Source organism: Capra hircus, chromosome 15, assembly GCF_001704415.2.
Source record: "Capra hircus breed San Clemente chromosome 15, ASM170441v1, whole genome shotgun sequence".
In the NCBI taxonomy this organism is placed as follows: domain Eukaryota; kingdom Metazoa; phylum Chordata; class Mammalia; order Artiodactyla; family Bovidae; genus Capra; species Capra hircus.
The window spans coordinates 1,829,733-1,847,853 of record NC_030822.1 but is presented as its reverse complement, the minus strand read 5'-3'; the positions used below and the strand labels follow the sequence as shown (position 1 = coordinate 1,847,853).

The window sequence follows — 18,121 nt, the reverse complement described above, 5'->3', positions numbered from 1 at the left end:
TTTAAGAATCACAAGATGCTCTCGTAATGAAAATAAGGGAGAGAGTAATGCAGAAAGAAGAGCTGCACAGAAATAGAAACGCACAAGCATTATATTATTAGAATAGAATTCACAGAGAAGATTCTTCATGGACACCTTTCCAACATGTAAATTTCCTAGATGAAAAATATGAGTTACAGGAAGGGACAATGAGCTTGGAAGCTTATATACCTGGAATGGATTGATCTCTAAATCAGGTTTTTGAGTCTTCCAAGAGGTGGGAAAGAACCTGCCTACCAGTGCAGAAGAGATAAGAAATGCGGGTTGGGTCTCTGGGGGCAGAAGATGCCCTGGAGAAGAGCATGGCAACCACTCCAGTATTCTTGCCCAGAGAATTCCTTTAATGGGGAGCCTGGTGGGCCACGGTCCATAGGGTTGCAAAGAGTCAGACATGACTGAAGTGAATTAGCAGCCCAAGAGCTTATGCTTTTATAGTGCTCACATGTATTTATTTAATACTCTCATTATTCTTATTAAATTGACAGTTGTTATGACTATTTATATATAAGTAACATGGCAACAGAGAGATTGAGTAATTTATTCAAGTTTACATGGCTATTAAGAGACAGAGCAATGCTTTAGAGTCAGCAGAATGGTTTCCAAAGTAAACGACATTAATGAATTTGAATTGGTTTTAATTTCATTCAATTTACATTTGATTATGGTATCCATTCTACCAAGTTTTATGCTTGGGATGACACAGTAGAGTGAGTCACAAATATGTGTATAGATGCAGTAAGATACATGGGGCATTAGAGACAAATACACCCAGCAAAATCAGGTCTAAAGAGAAGGCATGGGATTGCGTGTAAGATATCGGGTTCTGAGGAGACAGGCACACGCATTCCCGTATAAACCCTACCATTGACTGCCTGGGAGACCTGTGTCCTAAACTAAGTTTCCTGAAGCTCCTTTCATCTATCAATAAAATGAAGGTGATATTGGAAACTACTTCAGAGTTCTTGTGAGAGCTGAATAGAATAATCATGACAAGCAGTTCACACAATGTGGGTGTTCAGTGCCGTCTTGACGAGTGCCATCTATAATCTTATAATTAAGCTAGAATGATGGAGCCTATTGGTTTAGAAAATGTTGGTGACAACATGCAGGGCTTTAAGGCGTGGATGGGTTTTTAAGTATTGTAGTTTTATTTTTGATTTCTACTTTTTTCATACACTTGGACCTTTCTTTTATTTATTCATTTTACAGTGTTCCCCAGTCTGTATTCCTGTCTTGTATTATTGGCTTTCTCAACTACTCTATGCAAGAACCCAGGGATCTGCAAGACTTCTTTGTTTAAGTAGTTTTTTTAGTTTGATACCCATTTTAGCTTGTGTTGACTGACTCCTATCTTAGACTCATTCTTAGAGTCATTACTGTCAACTTTTAGCTGGATTGCAGATACTGAGGGTTGAAAATTCGTGTCTGTGGTGTTGACTTTAACCTCGCAGATTGTTCAAGAGCAAGACAAATGTTTTAAGTCAATTAATTTGTACATTAAGTCTTTGAGAGGGCGTGCATTTTCTGGTAACTACTCTGCTGCTGATGCTGCTAAGTCGCTCCAGTCGTGTCCGACTCTGTGTGACCCCAGAGACGGCAGCCCACCAGGCTCCCCCATCCCTGGGGTTCTCCAGGCAATAACACTGGAGTGGGTTGCCATTTCCTTCTCCAATGCATGAAAGTGAAGAGTGAAAGTGAAGTCGCTCAGTCATGTCCGACTCCTAGCGACCCCATGGACTGCAGTGATTTTGGAGCCCAGAAAAATAAAGTCTGACACTGTTTCCACTATTTCCCATGAAGTGATGGGACCAGATGCCAAGATCTTCATTTTCTGAATGTTGAGCTTTAAGCCAACTTTTTCACTCTCTTCTTCTTTCACTTTCATCAAGAGGCTTTTTAGTTCCTCTTCACTTTCTGCCATAAGGGTGGTGTCATCTGCATATCTGAGGTTATTGGTATTTCTCCTGGCAATCTTGATTCCAGCTTGTGCTCCTTCCAGCCCAGCATTTCTCATGATGTACTCTGCATAGAAGTTAAATAAGCAGGGTGACAATATACAGCCTTGACGTACTCCTTTTCCTATTTGGAACCAGTCTGTTGTTCCATGTCCAGTTCTAACTGTTGCTTCCTGACCTGCATACAGGTTTCTCATGAGGCAGGTCAGGTGGTCTGGTATTCCCATCTCTCTCAGAATTTTCCATAGTTTATTGTGTTCCACACAGTCAAAGGCTTTGGCATAGTCAAAAAAGCAGAAATATATGTTTTTCTGGAACTCTCTTGCTTTTTCCATGATCCAGCGGATGTTGGCAATTTGGTCTCTGGTTCCTCTGCTCAGTTGTGTCCAACTGTTTGTGACCCCATGGACTGCAGCACACCAGGCTTCCCTGTCCATCGCTGGCTCCTGGAGCTTGCTCAAACTCATGTCTATTGAGTCAGTTATACCATCCAACCATCTCTTCCTCTGTCGTCTCCTTCTCCTCCTGCCTCAATCTTTCCCGGCATCAGAGTCTCTACTAAAATTTTATTTTGTTTTAATGGACAAAACATTTTCCTTTTTCACCTTTCCTTTTTTTAAAATATTCTAGCCAAAGATTACACTACTGCAAGTGTTAGGAGACTGACAAACAATATCTTGATTTCTTTTATGGGTTTGCAGTGAACACACAGATATGGCACAGGGATAAGAAAGATGGGAATTAAATCAACTTTAATACTGATAATTTAAAATTTTGGTTTAGGTCTCTGGGAAAATGGGCTTCTTCAGATCTGGAACTACCCTCTTGTATAGGCTAGTGGTACCCTGTCTACAAACCCATGGCAATCAGTTTGTCTGTGTAGAGTACCAGCTCTTACAATGAGGGCTTATTTTTTGATGCTAGAATATGGTCAGCCTATGTATGGACCATATAATTTCTCTGGTGGCAGTCATCAGTAGTTGGCAGATAGAGGCAGAGTGATAAATCCCTCGGATTCTTCATCTTTCAGGTAGTAAATCTCTGAGGCATGTCTATACAGTCTTTGAGTGACCCCTGGTGTAACTGAGCCCTAGTTGTCCACACAGGTAACACACTCGCTCAAGATGCCTGTATTGGCCAAGTTTCTGTTCCTGATTCACTTGCTTGCTACCCAATCGTGCTTTCTTCTGTTAACTCTAAAATACAACTATTTGAAATGAAATCCCCCCTCTCCTTTTTTTAGCCACATCACTCAGCTTTCGGGATCTTAGTTCCCCAACCAGGGGTTGAACCTGGGACCTCAGCAGTGAAAGTGCAGAATCCTAACCGCTGGACCCTCAGGGAATTTCCTGAAATAAAATCCTTGACTCTGGGTCTGCTTATGGAAAATCTAACCTACTATTTATCCTAGGATTAGTGGTCTCTCCTTTGTTGGGCAGTTCCTATCCCATTACTTTTTCTACATAAATAAAGCAGGATAGAAGATCAAAAGATGCCTTTGCTGCAGATAAGAATGAAGAAAAAGAAAGAACACATTAGGCTCTACTCCTCTTCCAAATTCCCCAGTCTGATGAACTGACCTCTTACCTCCTGCTGAAGCACTTACACTGAACTTCTGCACCTGTGGATAGTATGTTGACTTTTGACTTTTCTATCTCTGATAATGTTTGATTTTGCCATCACATTCAAATAGTAATTTATCTGGCTATAGAAATCTAGATTGATATTTATTTTGCCTTATTTTTTTAAAAGCTATCAGGCCACTGAATAATCACTTCAATTTTTTTTGAAATAATAAAACTGATTTAAGACAATTACTGTTATTACTCTGCTGTGTCTCCCTCTGCAATGGATGAATTTTTGTGCCTCCTCTCAGTTCTCATGCTGAAGCCCTAATACGCAGTGCCATGGCATCTGGAGATGCAGCACTGAGAGGCATCGGCAGTTAGATTTGATCATGAAGGTGGGGAGTTAATAAGCTGGGGACTAAACGCCTTTATTTAGACAGCATATTCAAAAGCAGAGACATTACTTTGCCAACTAAGGTCCGTCTAGTCAAGGCTATGGTTTTTCCAGTGGTCATGTATGGATGTGAGAGTTGGACTGTGAAGAAGGCTGAGTGCTGAAGAACTGATGCTTTTGAACTGTGGTGTTGGAGAAGACTCTTGAGAGTACCTTGGACTGCAAGGAGATCCAACCAGTCCATTCTAAAGGAGATAAAAAACAAACAAACAAACAAAAAAACAACAAAAAAATAAAAATAAAAAATAATCAAGGAGATCAGCCCTGGGATTTCTTTGGAAGGAATGATGCTAAAGCTGAAACTCCAGTACTTTGGCCACCTCATGCGAAGAGTTGACTCATTGGAAAAGACTCTGATGCTGGGAGAGATTGGGGGCAGGAGGAGAAGGGGATGACAGAGGATGAGATGGCTGGATGGCATCACTGACTTGATGGACATGAGTCTGAGTGAACTGCGGGAGTTGGTGATGGACAGGGAGGCCTGGCGTGCTGCAATTCATGGGGTCACAAAGAGTCAGACACGACTGAGCAACTGAACTGAACTGAACTGAAATGCGCTTAAAAAGAAAGAAGAGACATTGAGAGCTCTCTCTCTTCACCATGTGAGGATATAGCAAGAAGTTAGCCATCTGCAAGACTAAAAGGATGTTCTTATCAGATATAAGTTGACCAGCTACTCGATCTTGGACTTCTCAGCTTTTTGAAGTGCAAGAGCTAAGTGTTTATTGTATAATCTTTGGTATTTTATTATAGTGATCTTAGCTAGATATTTTCTGTAGCATCTAAAAAGTTTGATCTTTGTACTTATTTTTAATTTAATTTAAAAGTAAAAATTAAATAAATGTAAAGTATAAGACACAAAGATTTATTCTACATATAGTGAAATGATTATAGCAGTCAAGATTACTAACACATCCATATCCTACATTTATTGTAGGACTACATTTAACTGTCATTTACTATACTTTTCAACTCCAAATCTATTGGTTCCATTTATAATGTCTTGTTGATATTCTCTATTTGTTGGAAAAGCATTCTCAATATTCATTTAAACTTTTATTCTATATTTAATTAAATTCTTTAAGGATATTTAAGACAATTGATTTAAAATCTTTCACTAGTAAGTCCAACGTCTGTGCTTCTGTTAATTTCTATTTTTATGTAAATGCAACATACTTTCGTGTTTTTTAAATGTCTTTTAGTTTTTGGTTGAAAACTGGACTTTTAGAATATTATAGTGTGCTAACTCCAAAGATCAGAATCTTTCTCCTCCCAGGGTTGTTATGTTGTTGTTGCTGCTTGCTGTGGGTTGTAATCCTTTCACAGAGAGTTTTCTACACTATTTTTTAAGAGTGTATACTTTGTTATATGAGGTTTCAGAAGCCTCTGTTCCTTTGGCGTGAGGTCAGTTATGGGTTTGACATATAGAAATTTAATTTTCTGGGGCTCCAAAATCACTGCAGATGGTGACCGCAGTCATGAAATTAAAAGACGCTTGCTTCTTGGAAGAAAAGCTATGACCAACCTAGACAGCATATTAAAAAAGCAGAGACATTACTTTGCCGACAAAGGTGTACCTAGTCAAAGCTATGGTTTTTCCTGTGGTCATGTATGGATGTGAGAGTTGGACTATAAAGAAAGCTGAGCACCGAAGAATTGATGTTTTTGAACTGTGGTGTTGGAGAAGACTCTTGAGAGTCCCTTGGAGATCCAAGGGAGATCCAACCAATCCATCCTAAAGGAGATCAGTCCTGAATGTTCATTGAAAGAACTGATGTTGAAGCTGAAACTCCAATACTTTGGCCACCAGATGCGAAGAGCTGACTCATTGGAAAAGACCCTGATGCTGGGCAAGATTGAAAGTGGGAGGAGAAGGGGACGACAGAGGATGAGACTGGTTGGATGGCATCACCAACTAGATGGACATGAGTTTGAGCAAGCTCTGGGAGTTGGTGATGGACAGGGAAGCCTGGCGTGCTGCAGTTCATGGGGTTGCAAAGAGCTGGACATGACTGAGTGAGTGAACTGACTGAAACTCCATGGTTAAGTCATGATTTTTATGATTTAGTGTTTGTTAATTGCTCGAAACCTTTGAACATTTTTCAGAGTTATGACGAAAATTTGATTCTGGAGATTTCTGCTTGCTCTTGGCGTTTCTGTGGAATTCCTTAATCTGCCGTTTTCCTGCCTTATCTCTTTAAAGAACACTGGCTATTGCATTTAGGACCCACCGAATAATCTGGGTTAATTTCCCACATCAATGCTGTTAACTTAATCACAACTGCAAAGCGTTTGTCACAGAAGATAACTGTATTAGTCAGCGTGGACTTCTGTAACTGCGTGCCACAGACTGGGTGACTTAACAACAGACTCTGCTTTTCTTACATTACTGGAGGCTGGGAACTGCAAGATCAAAGTGCTGGGCAATTCAGTTCCTGGTGAGGAATCGCTCTGTGGCTTGCAGATGCCAGTCTTTTCACTGCGCCCCCACAGGTAGAGAAAGAGAACTCTGATACTTTTCCCTCTGCTTATAAGGCAGAAGTTCTATTGGATTAGGGCCCAGTTGTTATGACCTTATATAATTTCACTACCTCTTTGTCATCTGTGTCTCCGAAACCGTCACATTAAGGGCTATATCTTCACTATGTTAAATTTGGGGAGGACGGACATGATTCAGTCCATAACAGCAGCCATAGAAAGGTCCAAGATATTGGGGACTCACTTCTTTGGAGACGCTATTCAGCCTCTCACAGATCTGCTTCTCAGTACGCCGCTATGTCCATCACAGTTTGCTTTGTGAGAAAGAGCGCTTCTGAACGTGGTCGCTGAAAGACGTCTGTTAATGGAAGCGTCATCACCCACAGCAGCAAACTGAGCTAGAAAGTTGAGCCTCCTCAGTCCGTCAGGAGAAGAGACAGCTAGTGTATCATACATACGCTTTCACCCACCCTGACATGACGCAGTTTTCCAAAGTCCATTTTCTACAATTAGTAAATATCTCTGCTGAGTTGCAATGGAGCAGTCACATGTGAGGGAAAGCTAATCAGATGTTTGAGCACCAATATATCTGTGAAAATTCCTATACCGATTTTTGAGAATAAGAAAAGAGTAATATTTAACCTTAGGGAACACCTGATATTCCTGGAAATTGCACCCTCCTTGGTATAGATGTCATCTCATGATCTTCCTAACAATCCTTTGACGTTTATGTGCTATTATCTCCCTCTTTACAGATGAGAAACTGGAGTTTGGAGGAGTTAAGTAAATTATTAAAATTTAGGGTGACACCATCTCCATGCATACAACAAATGCGTGACCACTAGCTTTGCTGCACTAAAATCAGTGTGCTGTCTTTTGGTGGAGTGTGAGATCAGAGGCAAAAGGACAGATGAAATCGTGGATCTAATTCCTTTGTTGAAAAAAAATTCCTAAGACAGAGCTGTGGTGGTAAGGCAAATGTGGATTTTAAAGAGGATTTTCTGAGATTTCTTTGAGACATCTTTGTGAAAGCGCAAGAAAAGATATGAGACAAGAATTAAATTTTAAAACACAATAAAACATCGAGCCCTGGGAAAGATATGAAACCAGTGGAATGCATTGCAGGTGAGAACCAGCTGGTTGAACAAATTCAGAAAACTGTTTGACGTTCTTTTTCAATTAAGCATATATTTACTGTATGGCTGAGCTATCTTTCTCACAGATATTTACTTAAATGAAATAAAAACTTATATTTGCAGAAAAACTCTTTAGGGTATGTGTGTTGCTGCTGCTGCTGCTGCTAAGTCGCTTGTCGTGTCCGACTCTGTGCGACCCCAGAGACGGCAGCTCTCCAGGCTCCCCCGTCCCCGGGATTCTCCAGACAAGAACACTGGAGTGGGCTGCCATTTCCTTCTCCAATGCATAAAAATGAAAAGCGAAAGCGAAGTTGCTCAGTCATGTCCGACTCTCCGTGACCCCATGGACTGCAGCCCACCAGGCTCCTCCGTCCATAGGGCCTTTTATATGTGTAGATCAGCTTTATTCATAATCACCAAACACTAAACCAACATAACCCTCCTCAACTGAGTAACAAACAATCTGTAATGTCAAAAGAATGGGGTACTGCTAAAAAATTATACACAGAAAACAAGTACGTAGTTTCCAGGGGCAGTGGCTAGGAGGAGTGGACTGCAAAGAACCGTGGGTTTCATTTACATGGTAGAAGTGTTCTGTAAATGGTTAGATGGCTATACATATTTAAATTATTGGAATAATACACACAAATTTGTGGATTTTGCAGTTTTGCAATTATGCATTTAAAGAAAAAAAAAGAACGGCAAGTAATACCAAAATATGCATGCATGCTCATATGCAATAAGGTCCCCACAGGGTGTTCAGTTACTTCTTCTCTGGGAAGTGGGGTGAGGAGCAGTAGATGGTCCCATGGGGGCACCCCCGGAGAGCTCCATGTCTCTACAATTCACTCCTGGTTCCCTTACACCAGCCTCTGAAATACCAACAACACTCCAAGCAACCTCAATTTAGAGGGACTTGACTGCATGCCAAGCTCCTTGGTCAGCGTACACTCACCGAATGTTAATCATTGTCCTTGCGCACTGGTCTTCCTCCTACCCGAGGAATTGCTATGAGCCGACGTTATTGCCAAGGAAATAACCTCAACATAAAATTTATGTTGAATGACTTTAAAATGGTAACCCTCTCTACTGAGGTTTTCAGTACACCTTCCCTTACTTGCTATTTACAGACACAATTCTGTTAGCTACGGGAGGAGTAATTTCACAGTGTTTATTTTACAGACTAGGAGAAAGTGATACCTTCAAGAACACAGCAAGAATTAATGGTGGATTTGGGACTTGAATCTGGGTTCTTGGGGCCCTGTTAGTCCTGGTTCCTGGGTCCTTGTTAGTGTTTCATCCTTGATCTTTCACTGTCTTAAAGTACTTGGAATTTTTTGACCACTACCTACAGTTCAGCTTCTTTATCATTATTTAGGCATTATTTCATGGCTGAATTTCTGATTTCACACTCACTATTCAGGACTGACTGTCCCTTCTCTTCAAGGAGTGAGAATTATTCCATAAACACCATTAGTGAAAAGTGTAATTCATGCAAAAACAATGGGAAGCCTATACATGCTATGAGTTTTTTGAGCATAGCAATGATGTTTTGAACCTTTTTTCCAAGATAGTGATTTGAGATTGGAGTCTTAATATCAAAATTTCCACTGGTGAGAAATTTAGTGGTGCTTATGAACCCTCCTGTTGCTTCCCTAAAGAAGATGAATAAAAAATAAGACAGATGGTGCTCTGATTGAGCAGGTAGTGATATTTTTTTCTTGTTCATTAACAGTTGGTCTCTTATTAAAGTTAAAAAAAGGATGTGTGAAGGGATTATTCTTTAAACTACACAGAGAACAAAAGGAAATAAATAAATTAGCAAGATCTAACAGCAATTTAACCTTTTACCATCCTTATATTTATTGGTACTTTTATATGTGTTGACAGTGAGGTGACTAAAACTTCCTGGATTTTGATTATTTGAAAATTAGGCTTCAGTCTCGAATCTTTTAGACTAGCAATAAAATTGTAGAATATCATATAATCTCTCAAATCTCTAACTCCTTTAATAGCAAAATAAAATAATAGTACTACGCATTGTACACACACACACACACAACCAGCAGCACACACATACTCACACACACATTTACATGTAGAGTTCTGAATATTAGATCAGGATAATTTGAAAGTAGAAATTGTTAATGATAATGCATTTAAATTTCATTGCAATTTCTTTTTTGTGTGTCACTTTCCCCCTTTATTTCTCACTGCTGCAGTACCTCTCATAATTCCCAAACAGCATCGATGGAGACCAAGATGGAAGTGACACAGACCCTCCTCCTTTGACTAAGAGTGTCCCAGAGCTGCAGAGCCTCCTGTTTATCATGCTTGCTCTCATTTACCTCATCAGTGTGATTGGAAACCTGGGAATGGTCACATTGCCTCTCTTGGACTCTCGTCTGCGCAATCCTGGGCACTTTTTCTTGTAACCTGTCTCTGGCGAACTTTGCTTCCTCCTCAGCTGCCACTCCCATAGTAAAGGCTGGATTACTCACTGGAGACAAGATCATCTCCTACAACGCCCATGCTGCTCAAATGTTCTTCTCTGTAGCCTTTGCAAGTGTGGAACCTTGCCTTCTGGCCTCAGCGGTTTATGACCGCTACTCAGCAGTAGGCAAGCCCTTGAATAACACCACCGCCACGACAACACATGTGTGTGCACATCTGTCCATGGGATCCCATGTTTGTAGGTTTCTGAATGCCTCTTTCCATGCTGGGGACATAATCGGTCCTTCTTTATGCAAGTCCCACGTAGCCCATCAGGCTGTGATGTTCCAGCTGTCCTGGCTCTCTCTAGGTCTGATAAGCACATTAATGAAGTGGTTCTTGTTTCCATCATGAGCTTTAAGGTCTCTTTTGCTCTTCTGATTATATTGATTTCCTATCTATTTATTTGTAAATATCTTGAAGATGCACTCAGCTCAGGGGCATCAAAAGGCTTTGTCCACCTGCGCTTCCCACCCCACTTCTGCCTCCATCTTCTACAGGACCGTCATCTTCACGGACTTACAGCCCAGCTCCAGGCACTCCACGGACCCAGACAAAGTGGCGTCTGTGTTCTGCTCTGTGCTCATCCCCGTGCTGACCTCCGTGGGGTATTGTCTGGGGAGCATGGAGGTCAAGGATGCGTTCAAGACAGTCACTGAGAAGGCAACATTTTCTACGGATTCTAACACTGCAGTGTGTTCAGTATGTGCTCAGTTGCTCAGTCATGTCCAGCTCTTTGTGGTCCCATGGGCTGCAGCCCACCAGGCTCCTCTGCCCACAGAATTTTCCAGGCAAGAATACTGGAGTGGGTTGCCATTTCCTAAGACGGGATCTTCCTAACCCAGAGATGGAACTCACATCTCTGTTTCTTGCATTGGCAGGTGGGTTCTTTATCACTAGTGTCACCTGGGAAGCCCAGTAAGCACAGTAACCTTTATTAATTCCTCTCAGATTTTCCCCATGCAATGAGTTACTTTTTTTAAGCACCACACTGCATTTAAATTCCTGAGATGACATCCTTATCTTTTCAAAAGTCTGATTTTGGTAAAAAGAAAACATATTCAGAAAGTCAATATCTGAATGAAGATAGCTAAGGAAAAGCATTAGAAAATTTGGGACCTGTTTGTCAAAACTTACTTCTGATATTTGATTCATTGTGTGGTAATGTACTAATTATGTACTGCTATATTTGATTTGTCACTATTATGGGCACGTACACACTGAAATGGGAAATTTGTCAGAGGTAAATGGAGCATGGCTAGTTTTTGATAAAAATAATTTAAATTGTTAGTTGAGATATTCAGTATAAAATTGTGTCTAATAGCAGTTATTTCTTTTGTGAAATAACTGTTTTAATATTCTGAATAGAAGGAAAAATTATAGTCTTTTAAATGAAAGTATCTACTCTTTCAGCACATTTTGCTGAGAGATACATAAATATCATATCTTAATCAGTATTTCTGTCTTGACTGAGTCATTTTTGTTAAATCAACATGTTGCCATCATAATTTTTAAAAAGATAAAATAATCATCCAAACTCTATAGCTTGGTTCTCTCTGTGTGTTCTACACGCTATGGGTTTGGACATGCTGTTTGCTGTTTATTTGCTCAGTCGTGTCCGACTCTTGGCTACCCCATGGACTAAAACCCTCCAGTTCTCCTCTGTCCATAGGATTCTCCAGCAAGCATACTGGAGTGGGCTGCAATTTCTTTCTCTAGTGGATTTGGATATACTGCTACTGCTAAGTCACTTCAGTCATGTCCGCCTCTGTGTGACCCCGTAGACGGCAGCCTACCAGGCTGCCCCGTCCCTGGGATTCTCCAGGCAAGAACACTGGAGTGGGTTGCCGTTTCCTTCTCCATATGCCTAGTCCAAATGAAAGCTCTAGGTGGCTCTAGTTCTAAAGAACCAGACTGCCAATGCAGGAGATATAAGAGACATGGGTTCGATCCCTGGATCAGGAAGATTCTCTGGAGAGGGCATGGAAGCCCAGTCCACTATTCTTGCCTGGAGAATCCCATGGACCGAGGAGCCTGGTAGGCTACAGTCCATGGGGTCGCAAAGAGCTGGGCAGGACTGAGCGACTTCACTTTCACTTTCTCTTTCACAATGGCTTAGGGGAGATAATGGAAGCCTGGTGTGTGCCTCACCCCAGAGCCTGTCCTCCACGCACAATGCTACGCTGTCCTCTCAGAGTCGCCTCTGCTGATGGACATGCCCTCGTTGATCCAGTTCCTCTACACATGTTCTGTGCACGTATCTTTTACTTCAGTGTGAACCCTTGACAAGGTGAAGTTGAAAATTTTGTTCAATTAAATTTGATCTAAATATACTTAAAGCCAATTAACCCTGAATATTCATTGGAAGGACTGATGCTGAAGCTCCAATACATTGGCCACCTGATGCGGAGAGCTGACTCATTTGAAAAGACCCTGATGCTGGGAAAGATTATGGGCAGGGGGAGAAGGGGACGACAGAGGATGAGATGGTTGGATGGCATCACCGACTCAATGGACATGAGTTTGAGCAAGCTCTGGGAGACGGTGAAGGACAGGGAAGCCTGGTGTGTTGCAGTCAGACACGACTGAGAGCTGAACAGCAATGCAGGTCACAGTCTTAGGAACCACGCAATGTAGATTCAAGGGTTGTCTTGGGTCCAACGCATGGCTTGGCTGTTAATACTCTATTTTATTCATTTTCTTTTTTTACATTGAAGTACAGTTGATTTGCAATATTATATTAGTTTGGGGTACACAACAGTGATTCAGTTGGTCTCCAGATCATACTCAATCTAAAGTTATAAAATATGGGCTCTGTTCCGTGCGCTCTGTGTTATATCCTAGTTCAGCTTCTTAATCTCCTTCCTCTCCCTTGCCCCTTTTCCTTGGCTTCTCCACACTAGTAACCAATAGTTTGGTCTCGCATTTGTGAGTCTGTTTCAGTTTTGTTACATTCATTTATTTGTTTTATTGTTTTATTCCACTTGTAATTGAAAATGTGCAGCATTTGTCTTTCTTTCTCTGACTTATTTTACTTGGCATAATACCCTCTAGGCCTATCGATGTTATAGTAAATGGCAAGTTTTAATTCTCTTTATAGCTGAACAAACCAAACCAAATAAAAGCAAATACACAAATAAAACAATAGAATAGTGGCTTTTAGAGGTGAAGAGGGCTAGGGGCTGGGTGAAGTGGTTAAAGGAAGTAAACTGTATGGTGATGAGTAGAAACTAGACTTTTAGGGATGAATGCACTGTACTGTATACAGAAGTGGAAATATAACATTGTACACACGAGACTTGGGATTTCCCTGGTGGTTCCAGTGGTAAAGAACCCATCTGCCAGTGCACGAGATATGGGTGCAATCCCTGGGTCAGGAAGAGCCCCTCCAGAAGGAAATGGCAACCAACTCTAGTATTCTTGCCTGGGAAATCCCATGGACGGAGGAGCCTGGTGGGCCATATAGTCCATGGGGTTGCAAGAGCTGGACATGACCTAGCGACTAAACAGTAACAACAATGATATGAAACTTAGATAATGCTATAAACCACTTAAAGGGAATTAGTAAGCAGCATTAGCTTATTTTAAAGCAACTGCAAACAGAAAAATATACAATGTTATTGCTATCTCAGTGCATTTTTTAAAAAAGGTGAATGTTGGTAGTCATGGATGAAAAAATTTAAAAATTATTGTATTATTTTCCCTCCATTTTTCTTGTACTGTGGCTATTGTATCCTTTTGAAAACTGTGATGTGAAAATTCAGCTTAATAAAATGACTCAATCAAGACAATTATTAATTCACTTAAGATGGTATGTTTATAAATCTGTCAGTAAACTACACCAACAAAATAAGTACATAGTTTCATCAAAAGTTTATTATTTTTTCTCAGACTAAGACTTTTAGAACAGATATTCAGCTAAAGAAAGTAATATTAGATATAAATTGATATTTTAATCCACTAAGTCACTATTCACATTATTTTTAATAAAAACAAGCCCTCGCCATCTGTCTCCTGCCATTTTCTTCTCCTGCGTGTATGTGGGTCTACAGGGTACGGGCATGTACGTCTGTCCACGGGCTGCTTGTTTTCCGGCTTTACCTGTATGCTGGAGCGCATGTGGGACATGGAAAGGTCCTGAACAAGCCCTTTGACAAGCAGAACCAAAATATTTTATGCTTCTCTTTGGCCATCTTCATTTAGTTGTTACATTTCTGAACACAACGTTTCCTTATTCTAGACAATATACTTTAGAAAAAAATAAGGGTGTTATCCAGGACTTAATTTCTGCATGTGACTCAGTGCATGGGAAAAATCTGAGCAGAGTAAACTGGATCATTATGTATTCTAAAATGTTAAAATGACAATCTTAGAGACAATCTTGCCCTCGCAATCATCTTCTTGAAAGCACTCTTGACCTCCTTGTTGCTCAGACTATAGACCAAAGGGTTCAGCATGGGGATGATCATAGTATAGAACACAGATGCAATTTTGTCAGTGTCCATGGAATGACTGGAGCTGGGCTGTAAGTACATCGTGATGACCGCACCATAGAGGATGGAGACTGCTGCAAGGTGGGAGGCACAGGTGGATAAAGCCTTCTGGTATCCTGCAGAGGAGTGCATCTCCAGAACGGTGATAAATATGAATATGTAGGATATTAAGATAACCAGGAGAGCAAAGAAGATGTTGAAACTGCCTACATAAAAAAGAACCATCTCACCAACATGCCTATCTGAGCAAGAGAGAACCATGACTGCTGGAACATCACAGAAAAAGTGGTGGGCCACATTGGCCCTACAGAAAGAGAGACTGAAGGGGATTCCAACATGGATGGAGGCATTCAGGACGCCACAGACACAGGGGCCTGCGGACAGACCAGCACACACGCTTGTCTTCATAGTTGCGGTGAAATGGAGGGGCGTGCACACTGCTGCGTAGCGGTCATAGGCCATTGCTGCCAAGAGGAAGTCTTCCATAGTGGCAAGGGCTGCAAAGAAGAACATCTGAGCAGCACAGGCGTCGTAGGAGATGGCCCCTCGCCTTCCAGGAATCCAGCCAGGACTGTGGGGATGACAGCTGTAGAGTAGCCAACATCCGCCAGAGACAGGTTCCTGAGGAAAAAGTACAAGGGCGAGTGGAGATGCGAGTCCAGCAGCACCAGCAGGATGGTGCCCATGTTTCCAACCACGTCGACCAAGTAAATGAGAGCGAATGTTATAGAGAGGGGGACGTGCAGACTCTTGGTGCTGCTTGGTCCTAGGAGAATGAACCGTGCCACTTCTGTCATGTTCTGCATCCGGGTTACTTAAGAATCGGATGTCCAGAGCGAAGGGAGACAAAGGAATAGAGCGTCAAGTTTAGTTAAGATTGCAGTAACAGCGAAACTGAAATGTTTATATCTTATGAACACTTTTTTGTTACAGAAATGATACGTGCTTCAAGATTCTCCACTTCTAAAGCGTGGACTTAAGAGCGAAATTTAGTGTATTATTCATCTAGAATTCTAAAGTATTGAATGAGGGATCATAATGAATCATCTCTCCAGTTTTTAATTATTTTGAATATGTCAAAACATGATCATTTTGGAATTAATAACTCTGACAGTTATTTTCCTAGCCTATTAAATTCATACACTTCTTTGTTGTGTTTATATGCCAAGACTGGCTGTAGACACAGAGGATGAGTAATTTGTATTTCCGCAAATACTCATTGGCAAGTCAAATTCTGTTCTCAGATGAAGCATTTCTCAAGTTTGATGTGTCTTTACTAAATTTAAATTAAACTGAATTTAGCTCTGTTTAAATTACTTATTGTCTTCATTGGTCCAAACTCAGAGGTCGCACAGAGAATTAACTGAGACTTACACGCATAGGGTATGCAGCGGGGTAACTGGAGGAGTAGGGGCAGGTACCACCAGCAGAGGCCGTTCTCAAAGGAAGGCTTAGCAGTGGGTGGGGAGCTGGGACTCTGAGAAGAGCCCTCAGTTAACAGCCTGAGTCTTTGGTCATCAACTGGCATTTCTGAACTAGTTGTTCTCCAACTGAAAAATTAAGATAGTAAGGAGACCTAACTCAAGGTGTTATTTTGAGAATTAAGTTAGATAATACATAAAAAGCAATGAGCAAAAAGCTGAGTGTTCAGCACAGTCTGAAGAAGATACTATTACTATTAAACATGAATAGTGGTTTTCTATGCTGGTTTGCGAAAGGTGGATGATGGTGTGCAAGGCTCCAGATGAGGATGAGTTTTGAGGCCTTGTAACCTCCTCTTCATTTTGCTTTTTGCTCACACACCACTTAGGTCCTTTCAATGTTTTGGTGCTTTCCAATATATCAGCCTCTGTTCATGCTCTGCTGTATAATTGTCCGCTCTGGTCTGTCCATGTGAGCTATTCTTTTGCTTGATGTTTTTTTAACTTGTATATCAGCTTAAGTTTAAATGGTCTCCTTTTCTTCTTTTTTCTTATTACTGTTTATCCAATAGTTGAATCACAGATGTAGAGGGTTGAAAGCTCATAGTTTGTGGGTTACCTTTAGCTTGTAGATCTATTTTGGTGGCAAGCTTTTTGTTTTAAATATTTTAAATTTAAATGTATATATGGACTATAGATACTTACCTTACTCCTTGACAAAATAGGACAGTTAATCCTGAATAGTAAGTTTGAAGTCAGAAATTTAGCCGTGAAATAATGCATAAATGCTGTTAGAGAAGTCATCTCTCAGGCAGTGGTAGAAATGTTCCAAGGTCTCTAAGGGAGGGAAGATGAGGGAAAGAACACTAGTATGTGGTCAGGTTCTGAATCTACCATACATTCTTTCTGTGCCCTTGGAAGAGCCACATATGTCCTCCCTATTTGTAAAATAAATACAGTTAAATTACTTCTCCCACATAATTCACAAAATTGCCTCTGTAAATGGCAAATAAAGGAAGGTCTATAAAATACTAAGAGGTTATTATTTTAAGGTTGTTTAGTATAATTTTTACCTTGGGGTATTTTCTCTGATGACTGAAGGCTCACAACCAATCCCTAGGTCAGCTGAAGACCTGCCAGACTAACAACCCTCACTTATTAACATGCAGATGGTGGTAACAGGGGCTCAGCATGCAGTTTGCACCCCCGAAATGATGTTGACCGGAGTCATGATGGGATTTCAGAGACAAATGCGTGGGAACCAGCAGGGAATTACAGAGACATCTGTCTCTCCAGGGATGACCTCCTGGGAGAGCATGAGGCCATCTACAGCTCAGCATCCCACTTTCCAAGGAGGAAGCAATTTGACTTCCTATGGGAATATGCTGGATATTTTGAGGATCAATACATTTGCTGGTATTACTTGTTATATTTCTTGTTATAGCCCCCATTTAAAATTGACGAATAACTTACAAACAGTAATGTGCATACTTTTTAGTTTATGGTTTTAAGACTTTGGTCAAATGTAGAGTCATGTAGCCACTACCACAATTGTTGTTGCTGTTGCTGTTGATTTGCTAAGTCGTGCCCACAATTACTCATTATACATTTTCCTAAACTTCTTTGTGGTCAACCCTATCTCTGACCTATTTCCCCTCATAGCCTCTTCTTGTAAGTAGCTTCTAGTGTCATGCCATTGTGGCCGTGAACGAAACCAGAAAAAAACATTAACACATAGAAGATAAGCAATGTGTTTCTAAATAACCAGTGAACCAACAAAAAAACTAGACAGGACATAAAAAAATACCTTGAGAGAAATGGAAATGGAAACACAATGTTCTAAAATCAACAGGATTCAGCAAAAGCAGTTCTAAGAGGAAAATTTATAACAATACAGGCCTATCTCAGGAAACAAAGAAAAATCTCAGAAAGATAATCTAAGTTTATACCTAAAGGAACTGGAGAAAGAAGAACAAATAAAGCCCAGATTAGTAGAAGGGAGGAAATAAGACCAGAGCAAGAGTAAATAAAGACTAAAAAATAACAGAATATCAATGAAAATAAAAGCTGGTTCTTTGAAAAGA

The 18,121-nt window shown here is 40.7% G+C and overlaps 1 non-coding gene and 2 pseudogenes across 1 annotated transcript; 1 reads left to right on the top strand and 2 right to left on the bottom strand.

The window, feature by feature from the left end:
• LOC102178001 lies at positions 16 to 14,326 on the top strand (annotated as a pseudogene).
• TRNAE-UUC lies at positions 3,266 to 3,338 on the bottom strand. The gene has a single exon. It is a non-coding gene; the product is annotated as a tRNA-Glu (tRNA).
• Positions 14,479 to 15,422, bottom strand: LOC106501739 (annotated as a pseudogene).